This window comes from Pteropus vampyrus, unplaced genomic scaffold (genome assembly GCF_000151845.1).
Source record: "Pteropus vampyrus isolate Shadow unplaced genomic scaffold, Pvam_2.0 Scaffold80, whole genome shotgun sequence".
In the NCBI taxonomy this organism is placed as follows: domain Eukaryota; kingdom Metazoa; phylum Chordata; class Mammalia; order Chiroptera; family Pteropodidae; genus Pteropus; species Pteropus vampyrus.
Window position 1 is genome coordinate 2563534 of NW_011888861.1, and position 22352 is coordinate 2585885.

A 22352-nucleotide genomic window follows, 5' to 3' on the forward strand; every position below is an offset into this window, starting at 1 on the left:
GCATTTTGGAAGAGATGATGTCAACCTAGAATTCCAGACTGATGGATGTCATAAATACTGTTGCTTCATCCAAAATGAACTAAAAATAATCAATTCTGTTTAAGCCTGCATTGATTCTTTGGGTTACCAATATCAGGATCTATTTCTCTTTAGCTGTATCTAGTCAGGATTCTGGGACCATATGAAAAAAAAAAATGACAGTTGTATTTCAGAGCATTGAAGGGTATTTTACTGATATTTTTACATTTAGCTAAACACTACAGTAGTAAATTAATTATCTGCCCAGGTCAAAAGTGCCCTTTTTGAACAAAGCTTGGATGTTACAATAAAATACTTCCCACAGTGAAATATTTTATAATCCTCTCCCGTATTTACCTCTTTCCCATTATCATGGCAACCACAGATTTCATGGGAGGAAGAGTTAAACTGACATAACAAATATTTCCCTAAATGAGAGATGTGTCATTGGAGGTGTCCTCCTGTTTCCTTCTGTGCTCTGACATCTCTCAATGCGCAGGGCCTGCCAACAGACACTGAGGAATCAGGACTTTGCTAGACACATTGGCACTGAGGGTGCTACTCAAGTCTCCCCCTTCCCCGACCTCAGCAACTCAAGTAGCATAGCCCCTGAACACTAACCAAGGGACCAAGGAGAGGCAAAATATTCAAGATAAAAAGGTTGCAGGGTTCCACCTGGCAGTTCTGTTTAATAGATTGGAAATTGTTAAAAGAGGTCAGAAGCATTGACTTATTTTGAAGGACAATGTAGGAGAAATATGGAGCCTTAGAATAGTTTTGATGCCAGTCACCTATCACCTGATCAAGAAATCCAGGATAGTTTCTCCAGTTCCAATGGAAACCACCCTCAATAATGTGTTGATCTGATGGAATATTTCACAACTGAGTTAAGAAGCATTTTTTTGCCAGGGTGTGTGTTAAATTGTCTATAAGATCTTATCTCTGTTGTGAAACTTGCCAAATAATCTATGAACAATATTTACCACCATCTCTTCATGTAATCACCAGCAATAAAAGGCTTCCTGTCAGGATATGACCTTCATTTGGGGTCCATACTCTCTCTTCCAGCCAAGTTAACTCATTACCATCACCCTCATGGAGAGAATGGGCTCCCACCTACAGCTCTCCTGCTGGCACACTCTGAAGCTGGCTCCTACCTCTGCAGGAGCAGTATAAGAGGTTTCCAGTTAAAGATTTTTTTGTCCGATGCATGGGTGTGCCATCCAGAGCATAGGCTTCATTACTGGCTCTCAGGTAGGCTAGATTGGCAGCCTTGACCTTGTTCTTACCTTCAGCTTCATCATCCCAACATGGATACTACATCTTGGTCCCAGCTTTAGCTTAGGTCTGCTGTTTTGTGCTTCCTTTCCTCTATCCATAGCCGCACTTTCTATCTTATCTAATGTTGAGAGGCCATGGACTATATAAAGCCGAGTTTTTTGTTTTTTGGTGTTTTTTTTTTTTTTCACCATTATGGGGAAAGAGGCAGGGGTGTTGGAGGAGGTCATTGAGAAGACATAACCACAGGTTGACCTGTGATCAGGACCTGGGCAATCGGAGGCTCCTCATCCCCTCCACTGTCCTCAGAATGTACATCCTGCCCATTGTTCCCACAGTGGTAGCTGTTTTCAAGAATGCAGCCTTGAGAGAGCAGTGTGTTATTGAGACCATCCAAACTAATGTGACTGAACCCAATTAAGGCCTCTGTATAAACCTTCAAGATTTTAGGGGGCAGGAGCAGATAACTACATCTCTTGCAGCTGCCCAAGACAAGCCTCATGTGTAAATTCCATTGCTTATAAAACCTGCCACCTACCAATCTGGAGTGGTCGGCTCCTTCTGAGGTCTCTCCTTGCCTGCCACATACAGGGGCCAGTTTGTGAACCAATAAGGATTTTACAGAAAGTAGACAAACTGTTTAATCTCCCTGAGCTTTAGCTTCCTTGCCTATAGAATGGAACTTTTATAATATCACTTTTAAAATATCGCTTTCTAGAGTTGTTTTGAGGCCTAAAATAAATTTACACACGTGCATTGACCAGTACCCGACACATGGTAAGTGTTCAATAATTCTGAGCCATCATTGTTTTACTTGAATGATTTGGAGGTAAGGCAATACCTCCATTTTTAAGCAAGAAGGTAAGAACCATGAAACTTAGATGCGCAAGAAGCCATCTTTGTTCCCGTGTGGAGAGAGCCTGCCTGACAAGGAAGCCCACAGAAAAGAAAGCAGAACTGAGAGACTAAGGAAGACGACATCCACGTAATACTGTGTGGATTCCCCAATTTTTCTGCTCCCAAAGCTGGATGCAATCCTGGATGTCCTAGTTATCTGAGCTGATAAAGTCCTTGTTCTTCTTAAATAAGTTTGAATTGAGTGTCTGTGACTTTCATCTAAAGGAGCCTTGGGAGAGTCCAAGGCAGACACTTCTAGAAAACATCACACATTACAAGGACTTTGCTTTACACTTTATGTCAAGGCAACACAAATCTGGTTTTCAGTGTGTACTCAGAGTTCGACAACAGAAGAAAATCATTTGGTTCCCTTGTGTTTTGAGTGGAGATCAACCTGCTAATAAACTGTCTGACTTTTTTAACGAATGGGAGGAGAGTTGCCTGGTACCAACTGAAAGGATTTTTTTGGACTACCAGAGCTCCGTTTATATATAAGTTTTTAAAGTTTGGCAGGATCATAGAGATCTTGATGTCTAATTCCTTTGCTTTCTGAGAAAATTGAAGCCCAGAGAGGTTAAGTAACTTGGACAAGTGATTAATCTTTGTAGGAGAAAAATCAGAGTTCCAAACCTTGCTGCCCTTTGAATTCTCTCCGATTTTGGATTTTCAGCAATATAAGCTGCACATAGCATTTTTTTCCTACATAGATATGCAGAATTGGAGAGAGTCAGCAGCTGATGTCAGCTCTCCTGACTCCTAACCTAGTTTGGTTTTCCCATTGTATCATGATTCTTCCTATATAAGTAATCAGTTTCTTGTGGCTGCTATGTATATTTAATATACTATAGCAGCAGATAACAAATGTGTAGTGTAGAACTAGCCCTACAGGATGTTACTAGAATGGGGTAATGTGGGAGAAGAGGTTCTGTATTTAAATAAATTAATGAGTTAAATGGGTTTCTTTATTGCAGTATTTCTCAGAGTCATTAGTAAGCTACTTTACATTATAAATTGCAAAATATAAGAGGTGGTTAGATATAGGATATAGTGTTTTCTAAACTTATTTTACCCCAGGTCTAGTGTTCTGGAGAATGCCATATTAAAGGCCTGAATTTTCACACTCTTTCCAAGCCCGAAGAGCCACCTTTCTCCATGATTTGATTCCGCCGTTTTCTTTGGTATCTTTCTTTTGGATCTCCATTTTTAAATTCTCATCTTCAATTTTCTTATTCTCTCTCATCTTTCTATTTCCCCGAGTTTCTATATTTGGTTTCTTTTCTGGTTGTGGTGTTTTTTCTCAGTCTGTCTGTGTGTGGCCTTAATTTTGGAGGTAAACAGAAGATGGGATAATGTCTCTGGCAGATTTAAGAAAGAATGGCCATTGTGGGCTCACTCAGGAGGGAAGAATCAGCCATCACTTAATTATATCTCAACATTTCCATACCCTAAGGTGGGCTTGTTGGAAAGAACAGCACATACAGATGCTTTCAAAAACTTGCCCAGAAGTGCCATTAAGCCGCAGTCCCTCTTATTGAGTCTACTCATCTTTCCAGGCACAAGCCTGGCAGTGGAACATCTCTTCAAATTCCCAGTTATCAGAAGCCTTTCTCCCGACTTTCAGTATCATAAGCAAGTCAGCTCAGCATTTAGCTTTTTCCCTCCTGACAAGCTGACAGTCTGTCCAGGATGACATTTATATTTTAACTGGGAGAATCAACCTCCCCTATTCAGATCTGCAGCAAATGTCACTGAGTATGGTATTGTCTTTTAGCTTTCTAAAGTATTCTGTGTTTTCTACCTTTGTCTTCTTGTGGCCTCAAATTTCTAGCAGTAATGGGTAGGCTTTTTCTTCATTTATACTTTTCACACTCAAAATCTCCTTATTTTCAAAGTTTTTCACAGAACTAATGGCAGAGTTGGGAGTATCACTGTGCTTCTTCTGTAGGCAAAACCATGTTTGAAGCAACATTAATGCTGATCCAATTAAAAGAACACCCCCAAGAACTTTCCCCCTCCCAAAATTTTTTCCCAACATTTTTCACATTCATTCTGAAACTGACATATATTTTATGCAAATCTGTCATCTGAGGGGTTTCAGGAATACTACAGGCCTTTGCCTTCACAATAGAGACAACAAAGCCAAACAAGCAAGTTCAAAGGCCAGTTGTGAATTATTGACAGGTGGAGATCTGGACATACTTTATACTCATCAATATTCATTTCAAATTTTGATACTACCTATAAGAAAAGTTGATGGTAAGTATGTTTTTAGTATTTTCCACTTCAGCAATTTTCCTAAAGACATACATACCCTTTCACTATTTCGTACTGAACCAGACCTTCCTATGGTTGATACTTATCACACAGTGCTATCAGCTATCAGCTGATATTTGCCATTTGGTGTATCTTGGGATTTGGCTGAAAACTGTGACTAGCCAGCAGAATATTCCATATACCCCCTCACCCATCCTTACCTTCGAGACTCACTAAATAGTGATATCCATATGCCACTTTCACAGGTAAAATGAAAAGAAACTGTAGCAGAAAGAAGGCCCGATCTGATAACACCTAGATCTAGGAAAGAGAAGGCTAAAGAAGGTCACTCCTGCTATAAACCTGAGCATCGTGTAAACTGATAAGTATGACCTGGTTGGCCATTAGTTTAAATAAGTTACTTGTTTGGGCTCAGGTATCCCACTAAGGTGTTAAATTTAATCTCTAAAGACTTATGTGGTTTGGACTCAGAATGTTCATAAGTACACAACTGTTATCCCTTTTCATGTTGCATCCAAACTCTATAACTGACTCAGATTTAACGACTTGGCCTGGACCACAGGGCAAGTTGAGGCAGAGATAGAGTTTAAGTTCAGAATGCCTCTAGTTTTGGTCTGGCTATTAACTGCACAACCTGCCCTACCTTCCTGGTTTCCTGTCTCACCTGGGTTCCTAATGAAACTTATAAAACCTCGGACAGTAGAGCTTCAAACTTTCAATGTGAGAATCCAGGTTTTAAGTCTGTTAAAGACAATGTCTCTGTTCCTTTCTTCTAGCATAACAGATACTCCATAAAGATAGCCCTATGACTTTCTGAATTTCCCGGAACGTGGTAAGTTTAGGATACCTTCAGCTGTGGGTAACAAAAAACCCAACTCAAAATAGCTTAAATAAAAGGGATACTTATTATCAGAATTCCAGAAGTAGGCTGGCTCTAAGGTAGGTCAGGTCAACAGCTCAACATCATCAGCTATCCATGTTCCGTTACATTTTCCTGCTCTGACATCCTCAGCCTAGTGTCTCTCGCAGTAGTAAGAGGACTCCTAGTTTTAAGAGTCATACTCAATGGAAAAAAAGAAACCATTTCTTCCCACCTCCCACCCTGTCCCATGTCTCCTTTTAAGAAAAAAATAACTCTTTCCTAGAAGCTATCATAACACACTGACTAGAACCAAGACATATAACCAATCCTAACCTTATCACTGGCAAGAGGAATAGGATCAGTGTGGTTGGTTTAGAGTCATGGTTCATACTCCTGGCAGCATATTTGAATATCTAGGGCTAAGTAGAAAACTTCTAAAAATAGCAATGCTCAGGGCCACTTTCAGACATTCCGATTTTTAATTTGTCTAGGGAGGGGGTCCAGGCATGGATATTTTTAAAAGCTACCCTAGTAACTCTGATATGCAGCCAGGATTAAGAACCACTGACTTAGATCAATTGGAACTTATCTCTGAACAATAGCAGGAAGAAATGATATCAGAGGTGACCCAGGAACATGCAAGGAAATGGCTAGGTAACCTACAGAAGACCAAAAAATGTTGAATTTCTCCAAGGAAAATATACAAATGGCCAACAAGCACATAAAAGATGCTCAACACCACTAATCATTAGGAAATGCAAGTCAAATCCATGAGATACCACCTCACATCCATCAGGATGGCTACTATCAAAATAATCAGAAAATAACAAGTGTTGTCAGAATGGTAAGAAATTAGAATGCTTGTGCACTGCTGGTAGGAATATAAAATGGTGTAGCCACTGTGGAAAACAGTATGGTAGTTCCTCAAAAAATTACAGGTAGAACTATCATGTGATCCAGCAACTTCACTTCTGTGTAAATACCCTAAAGAACTGAAAGCAGGGTCTTGAAGAGATATTTGTTGACTCATGTTTTTAGCAGCATTATTCACAATAGCCAAGAGGTGAAAACGACTCAAATGTCTACTGACAGATGAATGGGTAAACACAATGTAGTATATACATGCAATGGAATGTGATTCAGGCTTAACAAGAAAGGAAATTCTACACATGCTGCAACACGAGTAAAACTTGAAGACATTATGCTAAGTGAAATATGCCAGTTACAAAAAGATAAATACTGCGTGATTTCACTTGACCATTAAGTACCTAGAGCAGTCAAATACATAGACAAAGAAAGTAGAATGGGGGTTGCCAGGAGCTGGGGGAAGTGGGTGATGAGAAGTTTTTGTTTAATGGATACAGAGTTTCAGTTTTACGAGATGAAAAGAGTTCTGGAGATGGATTGCACAACACTTCTGAACTGTACACTTAAAAATGGTTAAGATGACAGAGGGAGTGGAGAGGGGGAGATAGATGAGGTAAAGGGGGTCGAATATTTGGTGATGAAAGGAAATCTAACTCTGGGTGGTGAGCACACTATACAATATATATACGACTTACTGTTGAATGATACGCTTGAAACATAGTTGATTTGTTAATCAATGTCACCCTAATAATTTTTAATTAAAAAATGGTTAAGATGATAAATGTGATATTATATGCATATTATATGTGGGAAGAAATGGTTTCTTTTCTTACACTGAGTATGCACAATTAAAAAAAGTGTTTGTCGAATAGACACAGAGCTGAGAAAACCACTTGCCTTCTATACCAGTGGCTAGGTGGTGGCAGGACAAAATCGAGGAAGCTACGTAAGGCAGGAAGACACTAAAAGCAACATATTGCATTTCTTTAAAGGACAATAAATTCCAAATTCCAACGATGTTTAAAAGGAGAGAGAAGGGTAGAAAATAAGAATTAGGAGAGAAATTCCAGGAATGCCTACACCTAGTTAGTTAACAGACTTATGGGGAGCCCTTGCCAGGTGTTCTTTTGCAAGATGCCCTGCTGAGTGCCTGACAAGGTGAGGCAGCCTAAGGCCCTGTCTACTTCAAGCCTGAGTGGGAATTTCATAAGAGGCAGGTTGAGCAGATGGCTACTCACCTCTCACATTTCCATTTTAATGAAGCTGCTGGGACTGGGCAACCCCAAACCACTGGTGATAGCAAAGTCTCTTATATTTGGCCTCAGGATATACATGAGCACTGACGCTTACATTTGAATGGGTCCAATGTAGAGGGAATTTATAGCTCTTAAAGTAAGATAATAAAACATACTTCAAAGTGCGGACTTGGTATAAGCTGGAAGCTCTTCAGCCCCATCAGTTTCCCCTCCTGCATTTCTACTTCCAATATAGGCCATTTGCTCCATTTCCCCCTGTTCACCACTTCCCAGGGGGTATGCTGTGTAAGCCAATGAAAAACTCCAATTTTCCCCACAGTCCATCATCTCCTCGGTTTACTGTCTATTTTTATAAACACCTCCCAGGTCAGAGTATGCAGTTAAATATTTTGGATTAAAGGTGTTTCTCTTTCGGCTTTTGCTGGTGAAAGCAAAGTAGTCTTAGTACTAAAATAAAGAAAGACTTTGCAGTTTTCAAATCAATAGTCCACCTGATTCCCAATTATCTGGGACAACTGTTAAAAATGAGACTACCTGGGCGGTAACCCTGAACCACTGCACCAGAATCTCTGGGGGTAGGACCAGGAAGTTGCCTTTTAATAATGATCTCAGGTTATTAAACCACTGAGGATTGAGAAGCAGTCTTCAAAGGAAGGTTGCCAGAGATAAGCTGCCAAGCGAATGAACTTGAGCTAAACATGTATGGAAGCAAAAGAAGAAACATTTATTGATGACTTCCTTTTAGGTCTCTTTTATATAAATTATGTCATTGAAACTTTTAAATGATACTCCAAAACTCGGTATATTATAATCTCTACTTTAAAGTTGATAAGTGGAAGACTGAGCCAGGTTAAATGACTTGTCTAAGAACTCCAAGAACTGGAATTTGAATCCAGTTCTAACTAAAAAAGCCAAATGCTATGTCATCTCCCAGAATCTGTCCACTTTTGCGTCTGTCAGTAAAGTCTAGAAGATGGTGAACTGATGAAAGTCGAACATCTGTCTCATATTTATCTTCAGTCTTTGTATTTATTTAAATCTATTGCTCCAAGATACCATTATAACCATATTTAAAGCCCTTCACTCAAAGAGGCTCAGAGACACTTAGTGCACTTACTTCTTTCCTCACTTAAAATAGAAATAAATAACTCCTCCTTATGGGGTGTGACATCTGACAAAAGGGAGCGACACACCCTCAAATAAGGAAGAACTTGCCAAGTCCAAGGGTTTGGTCTGATAGCAAATGTTCCCTTTCAGATCGTACTTGGGCTCCAAGCAGCTGCTGTTTTCATTCACGAAGAGTTCTACTTTTTGAGCTCTTTGTGCAGTTGATGCCTCTTTCTTTATGCACCTTGGAGAGGTTCTGGTGGTCAAGGTTCTTGGAAGATCCTGTGTTCTATCAGGCAGTGAGCCAGTCATGTAGTCTTTCTACAAAGGTTTAGTAAGAAGCTGCAACCATGTACAAAGGGTAAAGATAAATAAGGCATCACACCTACTTCCAAGGAGCTGACAATTCAGTGGGGGAAGCAGATCACTACGCAGCCTGTTTTAATAGTCATAGATACATGTACGAGTTTGGGGAGTGCTGGGGAGTAATGATTAATAATAGTGACCCAACCCAGGACTGGGCAGTGGCACAGGGCTTCCTGGAGGAAATTATGTCTACATAGAGGCTTAGCGAGATGAGTAGGAGTGACTAAATAAAGGGGGCCGGTAGAGGAGAGAGCATGAGCAAAGGCAAGGAAAGAAGAAGGAACGTAGTATTCATGCCAAAAGAATAAAGCTGCATGTACCACAGAGACCTCCATCAACCATTTCCATATGTTGTGTTTCAGAATTATTTTTCCAAAGGTCTTTTGGTTATTGCTGTTTGTACTTTTCCTAACCAGCATATTAACTCTAAAATTAGTAGAAATGAAACACCCAAAGGAAACTAGACTGAACTCCTAAAAAGATCAAGCTGTGGGAAGATTGTTCTAACAAGGCTTTTGAGTAATACCTCAGACACCGGAAACTATTTCTTTTCTACAGGCAATACAACCTAGTGCATAAGAACATGGACTGTTGGATCTAGATACCTACTTGGTGTGTGCCTTCTGGTAAGTTATTTAAACTTTCAGAGCCTCACTTTCCTCATCGGTAGCAGGGAAGCATTAGTAACTACTTTAATGAGAGAATGCTTGTGGCAGAAGACTGGCATATATTAAGCACTCAATAAATGATAATTGTTATTCATTTCCATTGAATGTGTCATTACACAACAAATTTAGATGTGAAAAAAATGGGATTCATTTATCACAACATTTGATTCACTACCTAGAACAAAAAAACTAGAAATTTAAAATTAGAAGGGAGCTAAAGGTCATATGATCTACCTTTCCCTCACATGCAGAAATCTCCTTGGCTTTTCCATTTCAAGTTTAGAGAGTTTAATTTCCACTTTTCACCTGCATTCAAAAATTTCTTGATATTTAGACATTCTGTTGGGAGGGTATTTTTAGTTGAAAAGGCTGAGACTATCTTATTTGATTAGTATGGGGCGAGAGAAAAGGAGTAAAGCTCTATGTTGATGCTATCTCTGGAAAGTAGAAAGATTTCTTGAATAGGTGTGTTGACTCTCTGGTAATTCAAATCACACCTCCCTTGATGTATGAAACGCCTCAGCTCAGCCAATCAGTAATGAATACGAAGGACTCCCTCTTTTTGTCTAAGTCTGAATTTTAAGTCTACATATTTTGTCCTTCAAAGCAGGCCCAGGCCCACAGAAACACTCCCACATCTCTTTTGATCAATTCCTCATGAGAACAGATTTTTTTTGTGGATTTAGAACCTATATTAATACAAATATCATAAGAAACAGAAGAATCTGAGCCAACTGACTATTCCCACATTTAGGAATTGATTGAAAAGTTCAAGAAAAGTGATAAGAAGTCATGGAAATAAAGTCTGTGGAATTGCAATAATAAACACAGGTCTGGTGGAGTATTAATGATAGATAACACATTACAAATTTTGTAAAGTTCAACACATTTTGAACTTTAAGGAACAATCACAATTGAAGCTATGTGATAACCAATGAAAATCACATAGAACAAAATCAAGTATAAATCTCTACACAACAGTAAGACCCAATTATTCCCTGAATTCTCAATTATGCATTTGTAATAGGATGATAAACTATAATCTCAAAGGCCAGGATAACTCAATAGATATCAAGTGCTCCGATCCTAAGTGGAAGCACCAGACCACTGTTTTAGGGTGGATTCAGGATTGACTACAGGATTTGCGGGGCCCAGTTAAAAATGAAAATGTGAGGTTTTTCGTTAAAAAATATATTATTAATAATTTCAAGATGGTAACAGCAGAGCATTAGCCAGATAGAAAGCCCTTCACAAGTCACACACCCATCAAGATGGGTTCTTCCTGTTGCAGACCCTAAGACTATAGTCTATTTGGGAGGTAATTCCATGAAGCATCTATAGAAGGTGGGGAAGTGAGACTGAAGAGGGTAGGAAGCCAATTTACGGTGCTTTAGTAAGCAGGTTACCACTGTGCTCAGCTACAGCTCACTGTCTCACTGGAGATTTCTGGGAGACAACATAGAATATGCCTCGGAGTTGTCCCATCTGAGGAAGCTGGGTAATACAATCTTCGACTCCCACTGGTTATTTGTTGATGGCTGCTCCAGAGGGTGTTAACTTTCAGGCATTCTGGCTTTCCCTGTGTCCAAGGCCTTCGATATGTGGTAATAAAGGGTGAGGGGAGGGGAAGCATTTTATAGTCCTACGATTAGGTCTTGGTCTTTTTGTGAGCTTGTGTCTCTGGACTGTGAATTTCACACATGCTTCTTGGTTCCTCCCTATTCTTTAGGTGGGGCAGGATGGCTAGAGTGGGCTGGAGTTGGGTATTTCCCTTTTCCCATGTGGAATGCTAAAATCAACTGGACTTGGGTATTTTTCCCTGCACCCAAAGCAGTTAGGCTTTGATGAAACCCCAGCAGTTTAGCTCTGATTAAACAGTTTCTTCTGAGGGCAGATCTTGTTAAGAAAAATAGATTTCTCTGGTATATTTCAAAATGGTTCTTTTTTCCTTCTGCCTGCTGGAAGCATGAGAGGATTTTTCTCTGATATTCACCATGAGAACCTGGTAGAATTCCTGGATGGAAAACTCAGAAAAATGTGGGCCCCCCAATGGCTAGGTCTTTCTGGAGTTTTTATCTCTCGGTTTTGTCCACATGGAGCCTCCTGCTTGTCAGTTATAGTTCAGGTTCCCTACACCAGCCCTGGTTCCCGTGGAAGTTTCTGTTCCAGTAAGTTGTGATCCTCTGTTTTTGCCTATTGATCTTTCCAATTCCGAGGGCACTGGGTTTGCCCTGTGACCCCATTTCTATTACGTACTTAGAAAAAATTGATCTGTTTGTTCATCTTTTTACTTGTTGTTAGGATAGAGTGGTGACTTCCAAACTTCTAATATGCTAGACTAGAAACCAGAAGTCTTATTAGATTCTATATTAATTATTTATTGCTGCATAACAGATTTCTACAAATTTAGCAGCTTAAAATAACACCCATTTATCCTATCACAGTTCTGTAAGTCTGAAGTTCAGGCACAGCATGGCCAAGTTCTCTGCTCAAGTTCTCACAAGGCAGTTGGGCTGAGTTCTCATATGGAGACATGACCAAGGAAGAATCTGCTTCAAAGTTCATTCAGGTTGTTGGCAGAATTCAGTTCATTGCAGTGTTAGGACTGAGGTCTCTGTCTTCTTAGTGGTTCTTGACCTCAATTCCTAGAAGCCATTGTCAGTTCCTTTTCTCATCGCCTCCTCCATCTTCAAAACCAGCAGTAAGAAGACTTCCTGCCTTCATATCCTTTTGAATGCAGGAATGCTTTGAATCTCTTCATAGTGAGCCAAGTCCTTTTTAAGGATTCACATGACCCAGTCAGGCTCACCCAGATAATCTCCCTTAAACTCAGCTGTGATTATCACATCATATTCACAAGTCTCAGGGACTACATAGAGTGTGTATACCAAAGGGCAGGAATTTTAGGGACTAACACAGAACCTACCACAGATTCTAAATCCCTCGAGGGCAGGGATTTTATAGGGAATGCTTCAGGACCTAGCACAGCACCTTGCCATAGAGAGAAATCAACAAATACCATTGAGCTAAAGAAATACATCACTGACCAGTCCACTGAAAATAGCCCCTCATTTTGCCACTCAATCCCCCTTACTTATTTTATATTCTTAGGATTTGTCACCATCTGACATTATATATGTATTTGTTTATTTATATATTACTTGTTCATTTTCTGCCCTCTTTCCACTCAAATAAAAGCCCCATTGAGGCATGGACATTTTCTAGCTTATTCAAGCATCGCTGTGGCCCCAGTGCTTAAAATAGTGCCTGGCTCATCATAGACACCCATTGATAAAAATTTGATAAATAAATGAATGGATGAATGTTCTCAATCTTTCCACACATTAAAGAAGGTACCTTTCAAGGCAATAGAGTTATGTGGAAACATGTTCCAAATTTTAATTCAGGGATAATGTGTATGTATTTGGACTACCCCCAAAACATAAACATTCATAGAATGCACATTATGTGCCAGCAGGGCGCTAAGTATTTTATCCCATACAATCAACAGAGTAGCCAGAGGAAACAAAGTTAAGACTTAAATCAGATCAAGTCCCTCCTATGCTCAAAAGTCTCCTGTGGCTCCCATCTCACTCTGGGAAAAGGTGAAAGTCTTTGGCTAAAAATTTCCACATGATCTGCCCCCTCCTGACTTCCCTCCACCGCATCTTCTCCTGCTCTCCCTCTTGCTCTCTCCTCCATCCTCCCTGGCTCTTCAAGTTTCTCGTACCAGGCTCACTCCCAGATCAGGGCCTTTGCCCTTGTTGCTCCTTCTACCTGGCCTGCTTATTCCCCCAGATGCTGGCATCATTTGCGTCCTCACCTCTCTCAGTCTTTACTCACTTTCCATCTTCTAAGTGAAGCCTTCTATGACCACTATTCAAGTAGCAGCTGCTCATCATCCTTCCTAACCTAGAACTCCCTGTGCCCCTCCCATTTCAGTTCTCTCCACAGTACTTAGCCCATATATCGCTTATATTTCATTTATTTATTTTATTTATCGTGTATCTTCTCTCATTAAACTGAAAGAAAAGCAGAAATTTTTGTCTGTTTTGTTCACCACTGTATCCCCAGCACCTTGAACAGTGCCTGCCACATAATAGGTCCTCGACAAATATTTGTTGTATCTTTGAAAGCTGACAAGGATACAACAGTAACTCTCCTTCATTAATTTCAAACATATCAGACCTCTATGCGCTCTGTCCCTCATCCCAACCAAAAATATCACCTCAATCCCTTTGAACAATTTATGAACCTCAGGATAAGAGGCTTGTGTATTCTAGAAACTTGGTCTTCTTATTCTTTTGAAGACCAAAGCCCTCAGCAACTCCTAGTAACATCTGAGCCTTGCATTGCCTTTGTAATTGAAGGGGAAAAGTAGGTTAAAGTAACTGAGCTTTTTATCTGAGCTAATGAAAGCACTTTGAGTCATAGTTAGCCATGAAGTGGCCCTCCTTAGGAGAACTGTTGAGCAAAAACACAAATAAGGTATCTTGGGAATTCAAAGGGAAGGTCAACAAAGACTACCTGGGGAAAGCGGGAAAGTGAAGTGTAGGAAACTGTGTAGTTATTATGGTGCCTGAGCCATCCTCCAGAAGGTTTAGATTTGAGCTAGGAAGTGTATTTGAATCAATACTGGCAATTGGCGATGGGCTTCCATTTTCCACCCAGCCCTTATTTTCATTCCATTTATCTTCCAGTAATGCAACCTCACACTTCACACAATTGAAGTTTTTGAACCTCACTCACGACATAACTTTATTCTAATGAGTTAACCCCACACAGCCATTTCTAATGGATTTTCAGCAGTGGCTGAACAATGTCTCTAATGTTAAGTTTTCAATAAAGTAGAAGAATCTACAACAGTCCTCAGTCCTACTGAGTTTTTCTCTGCAATAGATTTGTCTTACAGAAATTCAGCACATATTCATAAGCCTCAGATACCTGGAGGTCTAGATACGTATTTTAGTGTTTTCTCAAGAACTCAGAGACTTCTCTGATTAGCCTGGCTCTCAGCAACTTTCTCTGACATAAGAAAGAGCCAAGATTTTCTCTCTTAATAACTAGTCATGCTATAAGAGGTGAAGTCATCTGGACAGGCCAGGATTTAGACAAGTTAAGAAGTATGTTTTGTGTCCTGGGTGAGAGAGAGGAAAACAGGAAAAAGAGAAGGAGATGGTATTGCTTATAAATGCATTTTATGTAAATGTAAGCATCCACTTATATGACAAGTCTAGAACAGGAAAATTATAGGGACAAAGGTTGCCTGGGATAGGGAGCATAGATAGACTGCAAATAGACACAAGGAAACTTTTTTGGGTGATGCAAGTGTTCTAAAACTAGATTGTGATGAGGGTAGCCAAACAATATAAATTTACTAAAACTCATCACTGTATACTCAAAAAAAAAAAAAGAATTTTTAAAATCCCATTTACAATAGCATCAGAAACAATAAAATGCTTAGGAATAAATTTAACCAAGGAGGTGTAAGACTTGTACTCTGAAAATTACAAAACATTACTCAAAGAAATGAAAGAAACTGGGACCATCATACATTGCTGGTGAGAAAAAAGTGGTACATCCTCTGTGGAAAACAGTTTGGTGGTTCTTCAAAAAGCTAAACACAGAATTATCATAAGGCCCAGCAATTTCACTCCTCAGTATATACTCCAAGGAATTGAAAGCAGAGACTCAGAATCAGTGTTCACTATAGTATTATTCACAATAGCCAAAAAGACATAAACAGCCCAAATGTCCATCAACAGAGAATGGATAAATAAAATGTAGTACATATGTATATTGGAATATTACTCAAACACAAAAAGAAATGAAGTTCTGGTATATGATACAACATGGATGAACTTTGAAAACATTATGCTAAGTGAAATAAGCTAGACACAAAAGAATATTGCATGATTTCACTTATACGAAATATCTAGACTAGTCAAATTCATAGAGGCTGAAAGTAGAATGGTGATTGCCAGGGACTAGGGAAGAGGGGAAATGAAAAGTTTTATAGCTGTTCAATGGTTATATAATTTCTGCTTGGGGTGATAAAAAATGTTTTGCAATAGATGGTGGTGATGGTTATATAACAGTGTGAATGTAATTAATGCCACAGAACTATATACTTAAAAATGGTTAAAAATGGCAAATTTTATGTTATACATATTTAACCACAATAAAAAATAGAAGCAACAAGGTCATCCTTGTGCAGTTAAGAACTTCTGATTTAAATAATAATAATAATAATAATATTACATACTGTGTACAATGACTGTATCTGTGTTTTATCACCATTGAGCAAATCCAGTCCCATTTCACATGGAATTTGACATACAGGAGCACTCATTAAATGTTGACTAACTCTTAAAAAAGTAGGATGATAGAAAAAACAACTATGAGAGAGACAGCCCTAAACTATAAGGATCATATTGGATTTACCAGGTAGTATTAATGGAGAGTAATCGTCTAAGCAATAAAACATGTTTGCTGAGTGAGAGAAGAGATTTTTCTCTTTTGAAACAGTTGCTAATCTGGTACATTGCCAAACCCCTAGAAATTATGAACATGGGAGATGTTGAAATTTTCCATGGACATGAATGATGAAAATTATAAATAAACAGCACCAATTAAAACATTTTCCCTACTTATTAAAGCAAAATATGCCCTAAAACACCGCCAACAATTTTCAGATGTCAGCCAACAAATGACATAACCACCAAATCTCTGCTAGAGTTTATTTTTCACTCACATTCTTGCCAACCCAAGCTTTTTAAACTTTGCATCTGCCATCTTGGCTAGAGAGGACTGTTTCATTGCTGGTGATGGAATTTAGTGTAAGGCTCAAAGGGACAGGCCTGTGGCTTTCCTTATGTCAGCTGCACCTTGAAGTACTACTGACCTGAGGGCCATATGCTCTTCTTACAGAGCCACTCACTGATAGGAAGAATCTAATTTGTTTCTTGTCATTATTGCTGTCTATGTTACAACATCTTTCTTATAGGTTCCTGAGGGATTAGGGATTACCCAAGAAACTGGAGATTTATTTCATATTTGAGACATACTTTTTCATATTTTTCACATCTTTGTTATTCTTTCGTAATCAAATTTATAGAGTCAGGCTGGAGTAGGAGAATCAATAGTCATTTTCAGCACCTCACATAGTTATATTTCTATTAGTTTAACTGAGCTCAGAAAAGCAGCTGCTAAGACAGAATTGAATGAGTGTTATTGACTGAATTATGTCCCCCCAAAATTCACATATTGAAGTCCTAAGCCTAGCACCTCAGAATGTGACCGTATTTGGGGACAAGACCTTTGATGAGGTAATTAAGTCAAAATGGGGTCATTAAGGTGGGCCCTAGTCCAATCTGACTGTTGTCTTTACAAGAAGAGGAGATTAAGACACAGACACACAGAAGGAAGACCATGTGAGGACATGGAGAAGACGGCCATGCACAAGCCAAGGAGAGAGGCCTCAGAAGAAACCAACCCTGCAAACACTTTGATCTTGGATTTCTAGCCTCCAGAACTGTGAAGAAATAAATTTCTGTTGTTCAAGCCACCCAGTCACAGGTATTTGTTATAGCAGCCTAATACAATGAGCAACATATTTATTGAGGGAAGTACTTGTAAAGGCAAAAGGTGAAAAGAAACAGAAGAAGGTAGAGAAAGCTTCAGATTACAGTGTAAGTTTGACATCTGCAGAGTAAGAGAGAAAAGGAAGGAGACTTGGGTAGAGAAAGCCTCAAACTGCAGCAAGTGTGTGGGGAGTCTCTGAGCAGATCTTGCCTGTTAGAGAAGTCCTGAGCCCTCTGGCTCAGCACCCCACCATGCTCAGTCATTGGCTGACGCAGCTCAGGGGAGCATGCAGCGACTGGAGGCTGCCAGCCACCCACACTCCCCATATCATGTTCTTTTAAAGGGAGACCTGAATGGTGCACCTCTATGCTGCCACACGAGGTGACAGACTGTGGTCCTGTCCTTGACCTTTGCCTTCCAAAAGACCCCCTTCTTTGCTTTCCCTTAGCACTTCTGTAGGAGCTAATGAGAATTAGCAGGAAACCAGAAATGAGGGGAAGTTACAGGCTAAACAAGGGGAGAAGTGCCAACCTACTAGAAAAATGAGGAAGGGAAAATTTTAATTTACCTTAGTTTCAAGAGTCAAAACTGCATTTTGAGAAACCCTTTCCCAGGGTAGTGGTTTACCAGTACCAAAGGATATTTCCAAAATGCTGTCCTGATTATGCCGCTCCTCTGCTCAAAATCCTTCTCCTGCTCCTCACTGCTCACAGCAGTGGACTCCAAATCACCCATAGAAAAATGTTTGCACATACCCCAATGTATGTACCCACTAATATATTTATATATATGTTCTACTATGCAAATAATATATATACATTGTAAAACAGGAAATCAAAAATGAAAAATGATGACATAAATAAATAGAAATCAAATTTTTGACATTTACTCCATACTCTGCATTGGACACGCTTTCTCCAAACACAACAGGATCATTCATGTCTTTGCACATCCTGGTTCATCTTTCTGAAATGCCCTTCCTTGTCTCATTTTCCTGGCTATCTTCTACTCATTCTAAGACAGTTGTGACCTAGCAAAATGGTCATCTGTGCGGGTTTATCGTTAAGGATACGGTTAGGTGTCTTTTTTTTAGCTTTCATAGACTCACACCTCCCTGAACTGATGGCCTCAGAGTAGTTCTTCCATTTATTGTCATTTTCTCTACATGGTTTGAGGGCAGGAGTTTTTGTCTGATCCACAATTGTCATCCCAGCAACTATCATAAGAACAGTGTGCTTGGCACGCAATAGATATTCAATCAATTTTTGGGTAATAGATGCTTCATGGGATCCACTTTTATAAGCTCACTAAACATTTTTAAGATGGAGGTTGCCATATAAACAATTGCAACATATTGCTACTCTGCTAGACTTTGTGTATACAGCAGTCCCCCCTTACCCATGGGGGATATGTTCCAAGACCTCCAGTGGATGCTTGATTACACTGAACCCTACATATACTATGTTTTTTTCTACACATACCTATGATAAAATTTAATTTATAAATTAGGCACAGTAAGTGCCTAATAAAAAACAGAACAATTATAACAATATGCTGTAATAAAAGTTATGTGAATGTGGTCTGGTCTTTCTGAAAATATTGCACTCACCCTTTTGCAATGATGTGAGATGACACAATGCCTATGTGATGAAATGAAGTGAGGTGAATAACGTAGCATTGGAAGGTAGCATTAGCTACTATTGACCTTCTGACTATACACAACGAGCATTTTACGGCTTCTCTTTGGCATACCCAATTGCCAGAATCACTACTCTTGCACTTTGGGGGTTATTATTAAGTAAAATAAGGTTATTTGAAACAAGCAACGATAGATCTGACAACCGAAGTGGCTACTAAGTGACTAAGGGATAGGTTAAGAAGCCTCTACAGTGTAGAGACTTGGGACAAAAGGGCGATTCACGTCCAGGCGGGATCTCGTGACATCTCCTTACACAGCTCAGAGCAGCATGAGATTTAAAGCTATGAATTGTTTATTTCTAGATATTTCTATTTAATATTTTTGGACCGTGGTGGACCATGGGTAAGTAAAACTACAGAAAGTGAAACTTTGGATAATGAGGGGACTGTGTACCTTGTTCAGAGAATACGTATTGAATTATTTTTCAAGCAGATGTGATTTTTTTTTCTAAATTTGTGGTTTTGAATTAATCAATAGATTAACTACCAATCATCTGGGACAGTTAATAAAAATACAGACTCTCCTGTGGTGAGATTTTGGCTGAGGAAGTTGTGTACGTGTGTGTGTGTGTGTGAACGTGTAAATGCACAGCCAGTTACAAGATCAAATTATTGATAGTTTCTCACAATGCCCCAAATTAGCAAGACTTGCCTGAAGTTAAGATAATAGACTGTGCTACAGACTGAATGTTTATTTCCACACCGCCCCCCCAAATTCATATGTTGAAGGCCTTATCTCATAATATTTGAAGGCGAGACTTTTGGGAGATAATTAATGTCAGATTAGGTCATGAGGGTGGGGATTTCATCATGGAATGAATGCCCTTCTAAAAAAGAGAAACAGATATGAGAGTTATCTCTCTGTACTATGTGAGGATATAACAAGAACGCAGTTTTTGACAAACCAAGAAGAGGATTCTCACCAGACACTGAATCTGCTTGCACCTTGATCTTGGACTTTCTAGCCTCCAGAGTTGTGAAAAACAGATATTTTTTATTTAAGTCACCTAGCCTGTGCTATTTGTTATAGCAGTCCAAATTAAGATAACCTATCGCTTTGAAAAAGAACAGAATTAATGGGCCTCATGAGCCCCTTTTCCCTAATTAGTTGAACTAGGTGGGATGCTCTTTGAGGAAATGCTGAGATATAACAAGCAAAGGCACTCCCTCAAAGAGCAAGGAAATTAAGGGAGTAAATATTGTTCTTCTCAATCTTAGTGCCATTGTGAAGACTGTGCTCTAGAGATTTCTATCATCAGCAGTAGGACCATATCAACCTCTATTATTTCCCCATTTACCCATCACACACTGCTTCTTTGTTCAAAATATTATTCTAAAGGCACTTCTGTACAGTTATTTTTCAGTTTTCATAGCAGTATTTGAGAATGTTGCTCATTCCAATTTGCATAAAGAAAAATCTGGGCACGGAAGTTATTCCATATCAAGGAGAGCATCATTAAAAGAAGCTTAGCTCTTCTGTTAAATTGTTTTTCTTTGTTACATTGTTTAATTCTTAATTATAACTTTTGGTTAATATATGCTCGAGAATATTGTAAAAGCACAGATATACCACTCAAATCATAATATTTTCCCATTTCATTAAATTATTTTAATTAAAATATTTTTAGGTAGAGCAGAAACAACCCCAATAACCAGCAACTGGTGCATAGGTAAACAAAATGTGGAATATTCATATAGTGGAATATTATTCAGCCATAAAAAGGAATAAAGTACTTACATGTGCTACAACATGGATGAATCTTGAAAATATTATGCTAAGTGAAAGACAGACAGAAAAAGCCAAATATTGATTCCACTTATATGAAATGTCCAGAACAGGCAAATCCAGAGGGACAGAAAGTAGATTAGGGGTTGCCTGGGACAAGGAGTTACTGTGAATGGGCTTTCTTTCTAACGAGGTGAAATGTTCTAAAATTGGATTGTAGGAATGGTTTCACTACTGCAAATTTACTAAGACTCATTGAATTGTACATTTAAAGCATGTGAATATTATGGCGCATAAATCATACCTCAATAAAATTATGAAAAAATTGTTCAAAATGCAAAATAGATTAATAGTAGAATATGAGTTAGTCTTGAAAAAAAAAAAAACATAATTAGGAATGCACAGAAAACACTCAAAGAAACTACTCCAAACTTTGTTAATGGCTGTTTTGAATGGTGGAAAACATTTTTATCTTTAATTTTCTTCTTTCTCCTTTTTATTTTTCAAAATTATCTACAGTAAGCAAATATTTGAAAAGTATATTCTTATTTAAATATTTTCACATATCATATATCTGGGCAGCGAATAAAACTGAAACTTTTTTTATTTAAATAACTAGTGATCATAATAATCATTAGAGATTTTATTACCTGAAAGACTTCTAAAGTGGAATTAAACTGACTCAATTATGTGTAAGCATAGCAGACTTACAATCCTGGCTATGACAGAGTAGTTTGGATTATAATAACCATGCCAAAAAGAATAAATATAAAAGCTGGATAAAATACAAAACAACAACAGCAACCAGAATAAATAAACTAGCAAACAAACAACAGCTTTTTTAAGCCATCAGAAATCAACCAAAGCAGCCAGACATTGAGGGCCCAAGATCCTGGACAGGTGATAACAACATTCGACACTGCTTTTTTCACTCCAAGCATTAGCAGGACAAGAAACTAAAACACCAAGCGGAAAGCAGCTACTGAGAGACTATAAAGGTAAACAAAGGATTGGCAGTCTTACAGTGCTGGGGAGAGAAAAGCTGTATGGAGTTCACCGCCTGACAAAAGGAGGAGCCTTGGTAAATGCTTTAGTTTTCAGCTGAGAATCTTAAAGGACTATGAACTAGGGCAGAGTTTCTTAACCTTGGCACTATTGACTTGTTGGGCTAGGTAATTTGTGTGTATTGGGGGCAAGGGGCTATCTTGTGAATCGTAGAATACGTGTAGCATGTCTACCCACTGATGTCAGTAGCACTCATCTCCAACTCGTGATAATCAACAATGTCTCCAGATATTGGCAAATGTCCCCTGGGGTCCAAAGTCATCTTCAGTTGACAACTACTACCCTAGAGTTAAATAAAACCAGAAATAGACCAGCTTTCCCAATTGAAGCTTGAAATTAAAGCTTGAAATTCAGCTTTAATCATCTCAGTTTCTGATTAGAAAAGGTGCTTGCCTCGTACTCTACCTGCATGCTAGAAAAAAAATTAAATCTTTTCTGAAGGAAGATAATGACATTTAGATCCTCTATAACTTTTCATCCCTGGTGTCTGAAATTTAATCAATATTTAGTAGTCATTCTAGAGGACAGTGACAAAGGACCCAAAACCAAGAGAAAAAAAATAAACAACAGGAAAAGACCTAAATATGACCAGATATTGGAGTTATCAGAGAAGGACTTTAAAATAAGCATGACTAACATGTTCAAGAAATTAATTAAAAGATAGAGAATTTCAGCAAAATAACGGA

At 38.8% G+C, this 22352-nt stretch overlaps 1 pseudogene; it reads left to right on the forward strand.

Annotated features, from left to right (window-relative positions):
* LOC105293966 overlaps positions 1–22352 on the forward strand; it is a 28714-nt pseudogene that overhangs the window by 977 nt on the left and 5385 nt on the right.